Below are 16,498 nucleotides of genomic sequence, written 5' to 3'. Positions count from 1 at the left end.
CGGCCCAAGCACCTCAGGAACTCGATGATGACCGTCCGGGTCAATGGGCACAAAACGCCCTGCCTGTTTGACTCTGGGAGCACGGAGAGCTTCATACATCCAGACACGGTAAGGCGATGTTCTCTCCAAATTTCCCCCGCATTCCAAACAATCTCCCTCACTTCCGGATCGCATTCAGTGCAGATCCGGGGGTACTGTGCCGCGAACCTCGCGATACAGGGCGCCGAGTACGCCAATTTTAAACTATATGTCCTCCCCGACCTCTGCGCTCCTCTCCTATTAGGACTGGACATCCAGTGCAATCTCAGGAGCCTGACCCTGAAGTTCGGCAGGCCCCTACCTCCTCTCACCGTATGTAGCCTCGTGACCCTTAAGGTCGCCCCTCTCCTGCTCTTCGCGAACCTCACTGCCGACTGTAAACCCGTCGCCACCAGGAGCAGGCGGTACAGTGCCCAGGACAGGACTTTTATCAACTCGGAGGTCCAGCGGCTCTTGAGGGAGGGGGTCATTGAGGCCAGTAATAGCCCCTGGAGAGCCCACGTGGTGGTCGCAGGACTGGGGAAAAGAACCGGATGGTTGTAGACTACAGCCAAACCATAAACCGATACACGCAACTCGATGCGTACCCCCTTGCCCGGATAGCGGACATGGTGAATCAGATTGCACACTACTGGGTGTTCTCCACGGTAGATCTGAAGTCCGCATACCACCAGCTTCCAATCCGCCTGGAAGATCGCCACTACACGGCCTTTGAGGCAGACACCCGCCTCTTCCACTTTCTCCGGGTCCCCTTCAAAGAACAAAAGAACAAAGAAAATTACAGCACAGGAACAGGCCCTTCGGCCCTCCCAGCCTGCGCCGATCCAGATCCTTTATCTAAACCTGTCGCCTATTTTCCAAGGATCTACCTCCCTCTGTTCCCCGCCCGTTCATATATCTGTCTAGATGCATCTTAAATGATGCTATCGTGCCCACCTCTGCCACCTCCGCGGGCAAGGCTTTCCAGGCACCCACCACCCTCTGCGTAAAAAACTTTCCACACACATCTCCCTTAAACTTTCCCCCTCTCACCTTGAAATTGTGACCCCTTGTAATTGACATCCCCACTCTTGGAAAAAGCTTGTTGCTATCCACCCTGTCCATACCTCTCATAATTTTATAGACCTCAATCAGGTCCCCCCTCAACCTCCGTCTTTCCAACGAAAACAATCCTAATCTACTCACCCTTTCTTCATAGCTAGCACCCTCCATACCAGGCAACATCCTGGTGAACCTCCTCTGCACCCTCTCTAAAGCATCCACATCCTTCTTGTAATGTGGCAACCAGAACTGCTCGCAGTATTCCAAATGTGGCGTAACCAAAGTCCTATACAACTGTAACATGACCTGCTGGCTCTTGTCCTCAATACCCCGTCCGATGAAGGCAAGCATGCTGTATGCCTTCTTGACCACTCTATCGACCTGCGTTGCCACCTTCAGGGTACAATGGACCTGAACTCCCAGATCTCTCTGTACATCAATTTTCCCCAGGACTCTTCCATTGACCGTATAGTACGCTCTTGAATTAGATCTTCCAAAATGCATCACCTCGCATTTGCCTGGATTGAACTCCATCTGCCCATTTCTCTGCCCAACTCTCCAATCTATCTATATTTTGCTGTATTCGCTGACAGTCCTCCTCGCTATCTGCAACTCCACCAATCTTAGTATCATCGGCAAACTTGCTAATCATACCACCAATACCTTCGTCCAGATCATTTATGTATATCACAAACAACAGTGGTCCGAGCACGGATCCCTGTGGAACACCACTAGTCACCTTTCTCCATTTTGAGACACTCCCTTCCACCACTACTCTCGGTCTCCTGTTGCCCAGCCAGTTCTTTATCCATCTAGCTAGTACACCCGGAACCCCATAGACTTCATTTTTTCCATCAACCTGCCATGGGAAACTTTATCAAACGCCTTACTGAAGTTCATGTTTTTGACATCTACAGCCCTTCCCTCATCCATTAGCTTTGTCACTTCCTCAAAGAATTCTATTAGGTTTGTAAGACTTGACCTTCCCTGCACAAAACCATGCTGCCTATCACTGATAAGTCTATTTCCTTCCAAATGTGAATAGATCCTATCCCTCAGTATCTTCTCCAACAGTTTGCCTACCACTGACGTCAAGCTCACAGGTCTATAATTCCCTGGGTTATCCCTGCTACCCTTCTTAAACAGGGGCGTTGGCATACTGGGGGTTCGGCGTCACCAACGGGGTCTCGGTCTTCCAAAGAACGATGGACCGAATGGTGGACCAATACGGGCTGCGGGCCACATTTCCGTACTTGGACAACGTCACCATCTGCGGCCATGATCAGCAGGACCACGACACCAACCTTCAGAAGTTTCTCAAAACCCTCCAAGCCCTCAATCCCACCAATAACAAGGAGAAATGCATTTTCCGCACAACCCGACTGGCCATCCTCGGCTATGTCGTGGAAACAGAGTCCTAGGGCCCGACCCCAACCGCATGCATCCCCCTCCTGCAACTCCCCCTCCCCCACTGCCCCAAGGCCCTGAAAAGATGCCTCGGGTCCTTTCCACATTATGCCCAGTGGGTCCCCAACTATGTGGACAAAGCCTGCCCACTTATCAAAGCCACCATCTTCCCCCTGACGACTGAGGCGCGCCTGGCCTTCAGCCGCATCAAGGCAGATATTACCAAAGCCGCGATGCACGCGGTGGACGAGTCCATCCCCTTCCAGGTGAAGAGCGACGCGTCAGATGTCGCCCTGGCTGCTACCCTTAACCAGGCAGGCAGGCCCGTAGCCTTTTTTCTCCCTACCCTCAACGCCTCCGAGATTCAACACTCCTCAGTCGAAAAAGAAGCTCAAGCCATTGTGGAAGCTGTGCGGCATTGGAGGCACTACCTGGCTGGTAGGAGGTTCACCCTCGTCACCGACCAAAGGTTGGTAGCCTTTATGTTCAACAATACACAGCGGGGCAAGATCAAGAATGATAAAATCTTGAGGTGGAGGATCGATCTCTCCACCTATAATTACAATATTGTGCATCAGCCCGGGAAGCTCAACGAGCCCCCAGATGCCCTATCCCCACGGCACATGTGCCAGCGCGCAAGATGACCGACTCCGGGCCATCCACATGACCTCTGTCACCCAGGGGTCACCTGGTTTCTCCACTTCATCAAGGCCCGCAACCTGCCCTACTCCACCGAGGTCAGGGCCATGACCAGGGACTGCCAAGTCTGCGCGGAGTGTAAGGCGCACTTCTATCGTCCAGACAAGGCCCACCTGGTGAAGGCATCCTGGCCCTTTGAGCGCCTCAGCATCGATTTCAAAGGGCCCCTCCCCTCCACTGACCGCAACGCGCATTTTCTTAACGTCGTTGACGAGTATTCCCGTTTCCCCTTTGCAATCCCCAGCCCCGACATGACCGCGGCCACCGTCATTAAGGCCCTGCGTAGTATCTTCACCCTGTTCGATTTCCCCACTTACGTCCACAGTGACCGGGGCTCCTCGTTTATGAGCGATGAGCTGCGTCAGTACCTGCTCGGTAAGGGCATTGCCTCGAGCAGGACTACCAGCTACAACCCCCGGGGAAACAGACAGGTGGAGAGGGAGAACGCGACGGTATGGAAGGCCATCCTTCTGGCCCTATGGTCTAGGAGTCTCCCAATTTCCCGCTGGCAGGAGGTCCTTCCCGACGTGTCCCACTCCATTAGGTCACTCCTCTGCACAGCCACAAACAAGACCCCTCATGACCGCCTATTTGTTTTCCCCAGAAAATCCACCTCCGGGGTCTCGCTTCCGTCCTGGCTGACAACACCGGGGCCTGTCCTCCTCCGAAAGCATGTGAGAAGCCATAAGTCCAACTCTCTGGTCGAGAGGGTCCAGCTCCTCCACGCCAACCCTCAGTATGCCTACGTGGCGCACCACGATGGCCGACAAGATACAGTTTTCCCATGGTCGGTTTCCCATGCGACCATCATCTACCCCCCCTTTCCCCCCACCCACCCCTACATGGCCTACACCCCCCCCCCTCACCCCATCACCAACCTACAGTGATGAAGCTCCAGAAGAGACGCTCCCGGAGTCATCGAGCCCAACACCCATGCGCACAACGACGAGTTCAACACCCGTGCCCGCAGCGAAACCAGAGCTCAGGCCATCGCAGCGAACGATCAAGGCGCCGGACAGACTAGATCTGTGAGCCCACTTCACCCCCGCTGGATTTCAGTTTTTAACAGGGGGTGAATGTGGTGAATGTATTACTGCTACCATTCACCATTGTAATTGCATTACATTGTATTGTATTATGTTGATGCCCTTGTGGGCTCCGCCTGTGGCTCTGCCCCCTCGGGGGAGGTAGATAGAGCTGCAGCCTGTAGGTGGCACTCAGTACAGAGCAGTCGCAGGCAGGCACAGTTCTAGCTGATTAAAACCACTGTTCACTTCAACTCTTAGTCTCCTGTGAATTGATGGTCACATAAAAGAGAATGCAATATATCGGTTGAATGCAATCCAATTCAATAAGATAGCTCAGATTGAAGTTGTCTTGAGGATAAATAGCAAACACCTTAAAATGGAAGTCGACACTGGGGCTTGAGTGACCATAGTGGGGGTAGTGGGGGGAGTGACTTTCCAATATCTTTCTGCAGGAACTCAGTCTTTAAGCTTGAAGTGTGCTATAGCCAAGCTTTCCACATACATTGGAGAAAAAAGCAATAACCCAGTAGCCTGCAGAGGGCAGGAGAATAATCTGCCTTTGGTGTTCATGGAAGGACATAGACCCAGTCTGATAAGAAGGGACTGGTTTCAGAAGAATAGGCTCAATTGGCAGGAAATCTTCAAAATATCCAATGGTGTTCTCCAAGATGTCCCAAAGAGGTATGAAGACATTTTTCACAAGGAACTAGGCTGGATTAAAGGCATCAAAGCCACAATCTATGTCAATCCAGATTCAAGGCCCAAGTTCTTCAGAGCTAGACTAGTGCCATACACATTGCATCAGAAGATTGAAGCAGAACTTGGACGAACTGGGTTGGTTATAAACTAACTATAAACTAATTATAAACTAACATAACCTGGCTGCTCAGGTTGATAGGTATCCAATTCCTCGAATCAAGGTCCCTGGCTCTGCGACTGCATCTCCACAATCGATGGGATCGTCCGTTCCAGAAGCCCAAAACCTGTCTGGACGGCAGCTAGTCCCTGGGGTTGGTCCGCTCTCCGACCGTTCGTCCCCTCAGGGGTTCCTACCTTCACCTGCTCTACCGAAGTATGTGTGGTGCGTACCAGAGAGTGCCCAGGAGTCTCTTCACTAACATGCCCAATTGAGGTGAGTGTCTCTGGAATTGTGGAGGGTGTTGGAGACAGCTGTGATGGGAAATCAGTGTCATCCCCGGACTCGAGCCTCCGGGGTGCCCTGTGATGTGGCTCGAGGGCTCCCTTCCGTGTCAGTATCGTCCTCGTCACTGCTCAATACCTGGGATTGTGGCTGGGGTTGGGAGGGGGAGAAAACAGAAGGGCTCACCCCATCACCAGCAGCTCCTGCAAGACAAGACGCATGATTGTATCGCGGGCCAGGGGGAGGGGGGTGTTTGGGGTGGAAGGGATGTGTTAGGGAGGGGGGCATAAGGGTGGTGTTGGTGTTGGAGCGGGGGGGTGGGGTGATGTGGGGCTGGTGGTGGATGTGTGGTTGGTGTAACTGTGGTGAGGGTGGTGTGAGGGTGAGGGTGGTGTCAGGGTGGGGGTGCGACACACGTGCCATGGAGAACTTCAACTCAGCGAGGTTTCACTTCCTCGCCCAATGCCGACCTCCACCTCAGTGACAGCCCTTTCTTGGGCCCACCGACCATGTTCAGTGCCCTTTGTTCTGCTTCGGTGAGGGGCTGCAGTCTGACAGTTCCCCTCCAGTCTTCTCCCACTTTTGCCGGTTATGAGCGGCCTTCTCCTGTGTGGGGGAAATAGAAAACACAATGTTAGACAGCCTGATGCATGCAGCCCAGGGGGTGGGTAACTCTTGGCTTCAGTGGCCAGGGCTCCCGGCCATGGCGGCTGAATGGGTGCCGGCATGTGGTGCAGGGTGGGGGTTTGCCTGCCTTCAGTGGGGGAGGGGGGTGATTACGGGTGTGTCGGATGGGGGTTGGTGCTTGGGACACAGTGCTGCCTACTCACCCTGGCCGCCCTGAGGAGGTTGTGCAGTCTGGACCACCACTGCTACCTGGGTCCAGGCCTGGTGAATGGCAGCCTTCCACCCACCCCAGTGTACAGGATCACCCGCCCCTCCTCCACGGCATCTAGCAGAGTCTCCAGTTCCGCATCGGTGAACCTCTGGGCCGCACGTCTTGTTGCCATCTTGTTGGCTGGGATGTATGTGTAGGGAATGTTGTGTGTATATGCAGCTGCAGCTTGACAGCCTCCTGAGTGCCGAATCCGACACCATTTCTCATTGGAATCGATTGTGTTCCTCGTGGCGCAGTGCTAGCCCCTTAACAGTCGTTGATCGGTCCAGGCGCGGCGCCAGTTTTGCTGTCATACAACTCCGCAAATTCTGCTCCGTCGTCAACACTTAGACTCAGGAACGGAGAATTCTGCCACTTACCTTTAGTAGAGTGCTTCGACCATGTACAAAGCCTGGATTAATGTGAGAAGTAGCAGAGCTGGTGTCGTAGGTTTACCAGCTACAGAACCACTTCAGGACTAGCAGAGAAGAGATACAAAGAACACGTATTACCCTTTACTACTCCATAGACAGTAGTGAAGACAACGTAATGGTCAGACATGGATAAATGAAGAGATGGTGACATGCAAAGTGGTTCTAAAAGCCGTTGATACATATTTCAGCCTTAGAAGAAACAGCATTATAGAAAGAGTAAAGTTCAATAAATGTATTCGAGGACCTTCAGTAATGATTTACATCGATTAGTTAAGAGATGCGAATATGGAAACCTAAAAGATGAATTAATTTGGGATCTCATTGTTGGAAGAGTCTTAGAGGAAACTTTATTAGATTTTCTGCTGTCAGAGGGAGATTTGACGCTATAGAAAGCTGTGCAGTAAACAAGGCAGACAGATGTTAGAAAGCAAAATAGTGTAACTATTCAAGGCGGCAAGAAGTCTTTGTGTAGAAAGTGGCTCACACTGCAGTTTGTAGGACACAGAAAGATCAGCATACCTACTCAAAAACAGCAAAAGAGTGAAAAGGGTGTGGTAACCGTCATTACTCAACATTCTTGCTGTGATGGGAAGAGGATGCAGTGACATAAAGAAAGCCCCAACAAAAAAGAGTGCAATTCCTGTAAGTGGAGAAGCCAATTTAAAAATGTATGTTGCAGGAAAAGTCTTCGAACACAAAAATTAAAGGAGAAATCACTTAAAACGTAGAGCATTCAAGGGTTTAAAGGTGGAAAAGACAATAAAGTGCCTTTCTTGAAAGAAATTACAGCGTATAATGGGAACTCTTGGAGTGCAAATATTATGGTTGACACTGGAGCAGGAGTTTCAGTTCTTTCAGACACAGAACAATGAATCATGCAAGACTTCCTCCAGCCATCAAACTTATTAATGCATCGGGGGAGGCAGTAATGTAGTGGTATTGTCGCTGGTCTAGTAATCCAGAGACCCAAAATCATTGCTTTGGGGACCCGGGTTCGAATCCCTCCATGGCAGATGGTGAAATTTGAATTCAATAAAAAGCTGGAATTAAAAGTCTAATGATGACCATGAATCGATTGTCATAAAAGCCTATCTGTTCACTTATGTCCTTCAGGGTGTAGCCACGTAAAATGGCTGCGTCCCGATTAATCTGGCCAAAACCCAGTTTGAAATGGCTAACCCGAAAGGCTGCTGGGAAAAACAGCTAACAAGACACAAGCAGGCAGCTGCAGACAGTATTGCATATTCGGCTCTGGGGAAGTTGGCCCAGATCGATACTCAGGGCTATCACCAGCCCATCAACCCAGATATTTGCAGTTGCATTCAGGACTGTTTGCAGCCCATCTATTCAGACATCCATAGTTAAATCGGCTATCCCCGGGAATAATTGCAACATATTAGCAATTGAATACCGGGCCAGACCTGTCGGCGCCTGCAGTGGCCGAAACAAAGACAGGTGAACGACCACCCCCCGATCGAGGAATCGCCTCACCATTGGATACATCGACCCCAGGGATTGGGGACAAATCCAATCACTTGGGACTCAGGGTCAAGGGCCGCCCCGGGAGGCGGGAAGCCCCTGGGCCCTATAAAAGTGAGGGGCCAAGTTCAGATCTCTCTCTCTCTCCTCTTCGCCTGCTCGAGACCTTCGCAAGACCAGCAACCGGCAACTGTAAGTTTGAATCCAGCGATCGCTATCCGGTAGAGACACCTAGCCACCGACCTGTAGCAGCCTTTTGAATCCCGCGGGCCAGATCTGATTGGACAAGCCATTCGTTTCCATTACCAGGTGGGCTCGTCCTAAGTTAAGTATTGGCCAGCAGTGATAGGTTTATTATATAGATAGTAGTATTAGTGTATTAATATTGCTTGTTGTATATAATAAATGACCGTTGTTTTAATCCTTACTAAGCGGTGTGCTGTATTCTTAATCATAACTTGAACTTGAACCACGTGGCGGTATCATAAAGATACCTGGCGATTCGTGAGCAAAGGAGACGTAATCAGAGCAAATAGACTAAGGCTAAAAAGAGCAACCAGGGGAGGAAATCTGTTGTCCTTACCTGGTCTGGCCAATGTGTGACTCCAGACCCACAGCAATGTGGTTGACTCTTAAATGCCCTCAGGGATGGGCAACAAATGCTGGCCCAGCCAGCAACGCCCACATCCCGTGAACGAATAAAACAAAAAGTTAAGGTTGATCCCCAAAAGACCCAGGCAATCAAAGATTTTGGAGCTTTAACGTTTCTTGGGAATGGCCAATCAAATAGGAGAGGTCCGATCTAACCTGGCACATGTGAATGTAAGGATTGCTTAAGCAGGAGCAAGCTTGGTGATGGGGAGAACATCAACAAATCTTGCACCAGAAATGAAAAGAGGTGCTCATTTCATTGAACATATTGGCATACTATGACCTGCAACTTCCTACGATAGCTGCTGCAGATGCACCAGCCACTGGTATATGAGCAGTATTCTTTCAAATCCAGAAAGATGGAACATGCAGACCAATATATTGTGCATCTTGTTCACTGACTGAATCAGAATGAAGATGTGCTCTGATTGAAAAAGAGGTATTAGCAGCCACATGGATCTGTGAGAATTTTTCTAACTATGTCTTAGGCCAAAGGTTTACGAATGAAGTAAACCATAAGTAATTGGTTACCTTATTACATACTAAAGAACCACCAAGACTTCAGAGATTTTGGCTGAGACTCATGAGATTCAATGCCACAACTAAATATGTCCAAGGAAAATAATAAACAAAACATTGTCACACATTCCTGTTGAAAGCCTGACCAAGAGGACATTCATTTTGTAACGATATGAGTCCTATATGTCATTGACCACAACATTTGTACCGGCAATAACACAGAAGCTGAATGAAATTATAAGGAGCAAAACCAAATGAAGAATGTGTGAAAATGAGGGAATACTGCAAAAATGGATGGACAGAATATGTTCCTAATAATCACAGCCTAAAGCAATACTTTGAGCAAGAAAGACATTTCCGTGGATGAGCTGATGATTTATGATGAGAGGCAGGTCTTACCTAGAATCCTCAGAGTTGAGATCCTTCAGAGATTACATCAGGGACACCTAAGCTTTCCAAAGTGTTGGGCTAGAGTATGAAATTCCATCTGGTGGCAGGGATCTCAAAATCATTAGAGAAAAAGCTTTCAAGCTGCATTACCTGTGCAATCCAACACCAGGAGCACAGGGAACAATTGTTGATGTCTTCATTTCCAACCAGACCAAGGGAACGTCTCAAAATGGACCTTTGTGAGATTAAGGGGTAGGCATCCCTCATAGTTGTTGACTATTGCTCCAGATGGAATAAGGTACCACCTTGGAAGCAGTTGTTAAATCACTAAAATAATTTTTTGCCACACATAGCATTCAGATCTAGTCATTTCAAACAATGGTCCTCAGTTTGCAAACAAATGTTTTTAGCAGTTCACAGAAGCCTATGGCTTTATCCACATGGCTAATTCACTCAGGTAGCCACACCTAAATGGAGAAGCCAGAAGATGGGTAAGAATGCTAAAGATGTTGTTGAATAAAATAGCAATATCAACTTAGCGCTGTTGAACTTCCACAGCACTCCAGAGAGAGCAAGGTAGAAGGAGGATGAGTACTCTGCAAATCAAATCGGAAACTATAATCAACGTCATAGAGCACAGGATTTATCAAACTGCAACCAGGTAAATTTGTCTGGATTCATAACCAGAATTACAAAGACCAAGTTTTGGAAAAATTAATAAATCTGCAATTTTACTTTGTAGAGACTGAAATGGAATAGTGAGAAGAAACAGAAGCACACTTATAGCTATAGGCAGAAGACCATTAATGGAATGGACCAAGTGTTCAGATGATCAGGAAGATAACCTGAACAGAGAGCCATTGGTCCCTGAAGATTCTACATAGACTATGAGTTTGAGAAAGAACAGGGAGAACTTGAATCCTATGCAACCTCTGAAAGGGCTGAGAGCAAGATCATGAAGATTGTTGAAACTAGTGAACTAGGGATGAAGCCAGAGACTTCCAGGGGAGATGTAAGGTGATATAAATAATATAAGTAATAGGGTCAGAAATTGAAGGGCATGTAATATAAAGGATTAATAGTAAATATATAAATAGTCTATACCATGGATTTTCAAATTGTGGGTTGCAACCCACTGGTGGGTTGCAGGTGGGTGTCGGGAGGAAGCAATCAGTAGCGCGGTTCCCATGATGGTCCCAGTCACGGGAGAAGCACCCTATGGCTGCGACCAGCTTTTACATTGAGAATGGCAGCCGCTGTCGCCTAATAAATGAAAATAAATTAGGCTGTGTGGAGTCTTCCGGCCAGAAGCAGCAGCAGAGAGCATGTCACACACCCAGCACGTACATCGCATGTTAAGCACCCTCCATGTATGTGCTTTTGCCGCCAAATCACGAGCAGAGTTGCTTCCTGTGGTGTTGGGTGTTCTGACACACAGATGAGCCAACACGGTTGCATATGGTACAACGCTACTTTATTTAAACTTACTATTTACAGTTTGGTCTTCGCACTCTGCACGTGGGGGGTTCCCTGCTTGTGATGTTTTAACAGCTCTTTCTTGTTCCCTTCTCCCCAGACCTACTGACCACCAGGTGTCGTGCTCGTGCTTTTTATGTGGTTGGTGTTCTTGTCTGTGATTGGTTGTGGTGTTGTGTACTCTGATTTGCCTGTTAGTGTGTCCATCATGATGTGTGTGTTTGAATATCATGACATCCCCCCTTTTTACAAAGATATGTGCCTACGTGGTAATAAATATGATCGTGTCGTGAGTGCATCTAAGAGTGTGTGTGTGTCGTGTGCAGCATGTGCATATGACGGAACTATGTACATGGGGCGATGTCGGGTGCGTCACATGAACCAAGTTGTACCATAACATAACATAAATGCGAACGAGAGAAGAAGAAAAAAAAACTTGAACAGTTGTCCAGTCAGACGACATCTGGAACGATAAACAACAACAGGTTATCATGTAAAATTGTGCAACTTGTTAAACATATGAACGGTATTATAAGTCCAGTCTAATGGGCTTGCGACGAGTTCGGGTTGACCGCCTCAAGGGTGGATCAAGAACCACCGGCTGCTGTGCAGGCATGGCCATGGGTGGCGATGGAAAGGGCGTGATGTGCGGCAGCTCCACAAAGGCATCCTCGGAAGCCTGTTGAGGATCTGGCGTGTGCGTGCTGTGTGGCTGTGAGCGTGGAAGTCGGCGAATGGCGCGCCGATTGCGGCGACGCACGGAACCATCCGGCATGCGAACCAGGAACGAGCGGGGAGCCACTTGTCGGAGGACTTCGGCCGGTGCTGACCAGCCACCATACGGTTGATGGACGCGTACTTTGTCTCCGGAGGACAGGGGGGGCAGGTCCGTCGCTCGTGTGTCGTACCGACTTTTCTGGCGATCACGCTGCAGTTGCATGTTCCGAAGAACCGCCTCATGGTCTGTTGTTGGTGCCAGGATGGAAGGTACCGTCGTCCTGAGGGAGCGACCCATTAGTAGCTGCGCTGGCGAGAGACCCATGGATAGCGGGGCCGATCGATAGGCCAGCAAGGCAAGGTTAAAGTCCGATCCGGCAGCAGCCGCCTTGCACAGGAGCCACTTGGCGATGTGGACACCCTTTTCAGCCTTCCCGTTCGATTGTGGATGCAGAGGGCTGGATGTCACATGAGTGAAACCATATGCTGCGGCAAAGGACGACCATTCACGGCTGGCAAAACAAGGTCCATTGTCTGACATGACAGTCCTTGGAATGCCATAGCGAGCAAATGTTTCCTTGCAGGCCCCAATGACTGCGGACGACGTCAGATCATGGAGAGGCATGACTTCCGGGTAGTTTGAGAAGTAGTCTATAATAACAATGTAATCTCTGCCGAGCGCGTGAAATAGGTCAACACCCACCTTCGCCCAGGGGGACGTCACCATCTCGTGTGGTAGAAGTGTTTCCGGAGGTTGCGCCGGCTGAAACCTCTGACAGGTTGTGCAGTTGAGCACCATGTTGGCTATGTCTTCATTAATACCCGGCCAATATACCGCCTCCCGGGCCCTTCGTCTGCATTTTTCGACGCCCAAGTGGCCTTCGTGTAGTTGATGAAGAATCATCTGGCGCACGCTGTGCGGAATAACGATCCTGTGTGATTTCATCAGGACCCCGTCTATGTTGGTGAGATCATCTCGCACATTATAAAACTGGGGGCACTGCCCTTTTAGCCACCCTTCCGTCATGTGGCGCATCACTCGCTGCAGAAGGGGGTCAGTCGCCGTCTCTGCGCGTATGTGGGCCAGACTAGGATCATCAGCTGGCAGATTTGCTGCTGTCAGAGTTACGTGTGCCTCAATTTGACGCACGAACCCCTCCGCATCTGGTGGTGTGCTCACTGCTCGAGAAAGAGTGTCCGCCACGATGAGCTCCTTCCCCGGAGTGTAGATCAGTTCAAAATCGTACCTCCTGAGTTTAAGTAAGATGCGCTGGAGGCGAGGAGTCATGTCGTTCAGGTCTTTGTTAATGATGTTGACCAGGGGGCGGTGGTCAGTTTCGACCGTAAATCGTGGCAGGCCATACACATAGTCGTGGAACTTGTCCAGTCCAGTTAACAAGCCCAGGCATTCTTTTTCGATTTGCGCGTAGCGCTGTTCGGTAGGGGTCATGGCTCGTGAGGCATATGCAACCGGGGCCCATGACGACGTGCTGTCTTTTTGCAGGAGTACCGCTCCAATACCAGATTGGCTGGCGTCTGTTGAGATCTTTGTAGGGCGAGTCGTGTCAAAGAAGGCCAGCACTGGTGCCGTGACCAGTTTGTGCTTGAGCTCCTCCCATTCCCGCTGATGCGATTGGTGCCAGTTGAATTCTGTCGATTTTTTTACGAGATGGCGCATATTTGTTGTATGAGAAGCCAGGTTGGGAATGAACTTCCCAAGGAAGTTGACCATGCCCAGGAATCTTAAGACAGCCTTCTTGTCAGCCGGTCGTGGCATGGTTGTGATGGCGCTAACCTTGTCTGCATCGGGACGGACCCCTGACCTTGAGATGTGGTCCCCGAGGAATTTCAGCTCCGTCTGGCCGAAGGCACACTTCGCACGGTTGAGACGCAGGCCATTTTGTCGTATGCGGGTAAAGACACGTCGTAGACGATGCATGTGTTCCTGCGGAGTGGTGGACCAAATGATGATATCGTCCACATATACACGTACCCCTTCGATGCCTTCCATCATCTGCTCCATAATGCGGTGGAAAACTTCAGATGCCGAAATGATGCCGAATGGCATCCGGTTGTAGCAGAATCTGCCAAAAGGGGTGTTGAATGTGCATAGTCTTCGGCTGGCTGGGTCCAGTTGGATCTGCCAGAATCCTTTGGACGCATCCAATTTAGTGAATATTTTGGCTCGCGCCATCTCGCTGGTGAGGTCTTCTCGTTTCGGGATGGGATAGTGTTCCCGCATGATGTTGTTATTCAGATCTTTTGGATCTATACATATACGGAGCTCGCCAGAGGGCTTCTTTACACAGACCATGGAGCTGACCCATGGCGTGGGCTCCGTGACCCTGGATAGGACCCCTTGGTCCTGAAGAATCTGCAGTTGTGCCTTGAGGCGGTCTTTGAGTGGCGCAGGAACCCTGCGAGGTGCGTGAACGACAGGGATGGCGTCCGGTCTGAGTCGAATCTTGTACGTGTATGGCAATGTCCCCATGCCTTCAAAAACCTCCTGGTTGTGAGCAAGGAGGGAATGGAGATTTGCGTGGAACTCAGCATCCGGGAAGTCGGATATCTCATCTGGAGAGAGAGACATAATGCGCTGTACCAGGTGAAGGACCTTACACGCCTGTGCGCCCAGTAACGAGTCCTTTGATGAGCCGACAACTTCGAAGGGGAGTGTGGCCGTGTACCTCTTGTGAGTCACCTGTAGCTGGCAAGATCCTATGGACGGGATGACGTTCCCGTTATAGTCAACCATCTTGAGCCGGGATGGCGTGATGGGTGGTTTGACCTTCATGGCCTGGACTGCAGAGTAAGCAATCAGGTTGGCGGATGCGCCGGTGTCCAGACGGAAGGCGACGCGCGATCGGTTGACCGTCAGGGTGGCACACCACTCATCGGCTGGATTGATGGCATTGACCTTGTTGACATCAATGACGGAAACTCGGAAGGCATCCTGGTCATCTGCATCACTTAACTGGAAGTCTTGATGCGTGGGCTGGACGGTCCTGACTTGTCTGCGAGGTTGTCGAGGATGCGCCGGATCCATGGGTTGAGCCGAACGACAGTGGGCTGCGTAGTGGCCCATCGTGCCACATCTGTGGCACTGTCGGTTTTTTGCAGGACATTGCCCTTTTAAATGTAGAGCTCCACAATTGCCGCACGCCATGACGTCACGGCGTTCGTTGCGCCACTGCGCATGCGCAGTGCGATCTTGCGGTGGGCGCGCCTGCGCAGTGCGTCCCTCGTTGTGGCCATTATTTTTGGCGCGCACCTGCGCGGGAGACCGCGAAAAGCGCGGGAAGCGGCCGCTGTCGTCCGGGCCGTGGGTCGGGAAGTAATCGACGGCCTGGATGCGTTCGACGTCGTGGGCGGCCTGGCTTGCCGATTCGACGGCTGGGGACCCCCTCCGTGCCAACTCGGACGCCTGAAATCGGGCAAAACGGCAGGTAGCATTTTCGTGGAGGACACAGGCTTCCACAGCAGACGCTAAGGTGAGGCTTTTCATTTTAAGAAGCTGCTGGCGTAGGCCACTAGAGGCAACGCCAAAAACAATCTGGTCCCTGATCATGGACTCTGTGGTGGTGCCGTAACCGCAGGACTGCGCTAGAATCCGGAGGTGCGTCAAAAAGGGTTGAAAAAGCTCCTCCTTACCTTGCAGGCGTTGCTGAAAGAGGTATCTTTCAAAACTTTCATTTACTTCAACTTGAAAGTGCTGGTCCAGTTTGAGGATGACCGTGTCATATTTGGCTTGGTTTTCGCCTTCTTCGAACACCAGTGAGTTGAAGACGTCGGTGGCGTGCGGACCTGCGTAGAAGAGGAGCATTGCAATCTTCGTGTCATCCGAGACATTCTGTTTTTCGGTGGCACGGATGTACAGGTCAAATCGCTGCCTGTAGAGCTTCCAGTTGGTACCTAGGTTCCCCGCGACTTGCATCGGCTGCGGTTTGCCGGTGTGGTCCATGTCCAGAATGGCAGGTTAGTAGGCAGGTATCGATCCACTCCTGTACCATGTGGTGTTGGGTGTTCTGACACACAGATGAGCCAACACGGTTGCATATGGTACAACGCTACTTTATTTAAACTTACTATTTACAGTTTGGTCTTCGCACTCTGCACGTGGGGGGTTCCCTGCTTGTGATGTTTTAACAGCTCTTTCTTGTTCCCTTCTCCCCAGACCTACTGACCACCAGGTGTCGTGCTCGTGCTTTTTATGTGGTTGGTGTTCTTGTCTGTGATTGGTTGTGGTGTTGTGTACTCTGATTTGCCTGTTAGTGTGTCCATCATGATGTGTGTGTTTGAATATCATGACACTTCCATTTTCCATTCTCTGGCAAGAAGACTGTGAAAATGAATCATTTTCTGAAATGAAAGAGAAGGCCAGAGACTCAAATAGGCAGTTACCTATTGGACAAGATCTCACAACAGAATCTGCAAGAGAGAGCTGCACAGGAGAGTCCAGGGCAGAATAGAGCAGTGCTAGTGTTAGCTCTGTACAGAGCTCCAGGGCCTTTGGTTAACAACCTAGAAAGAAGAAACTTAACTTGGGAACAAAGCAGCATAAAGATGATGTCTTGAGGTATCGTTTTGTCAATTGTTTCAG

The sequence above is a fragment of the Scyliorhinus torazame genome, chromosome 9 (assembly GCF_047496885.1).
Source record: "Scyliorhinus torazame isolate Kashiwa2021f chromosome 9, sScyTor2.1, whole genome shotgun sequence".
Classification (NCBI taxonomy): Eukaryota; Metazoa; Chordata; class Chondrichthyes; order Carcharhiniformes; family Scyliorhinidae; genus Scyliorhinus; species Scyliorhinus torazame.
The sequence above is the reverse complement of the archived record's forward strand: the minus strand, read 5'-3'. Positions refer to the sequence as shown.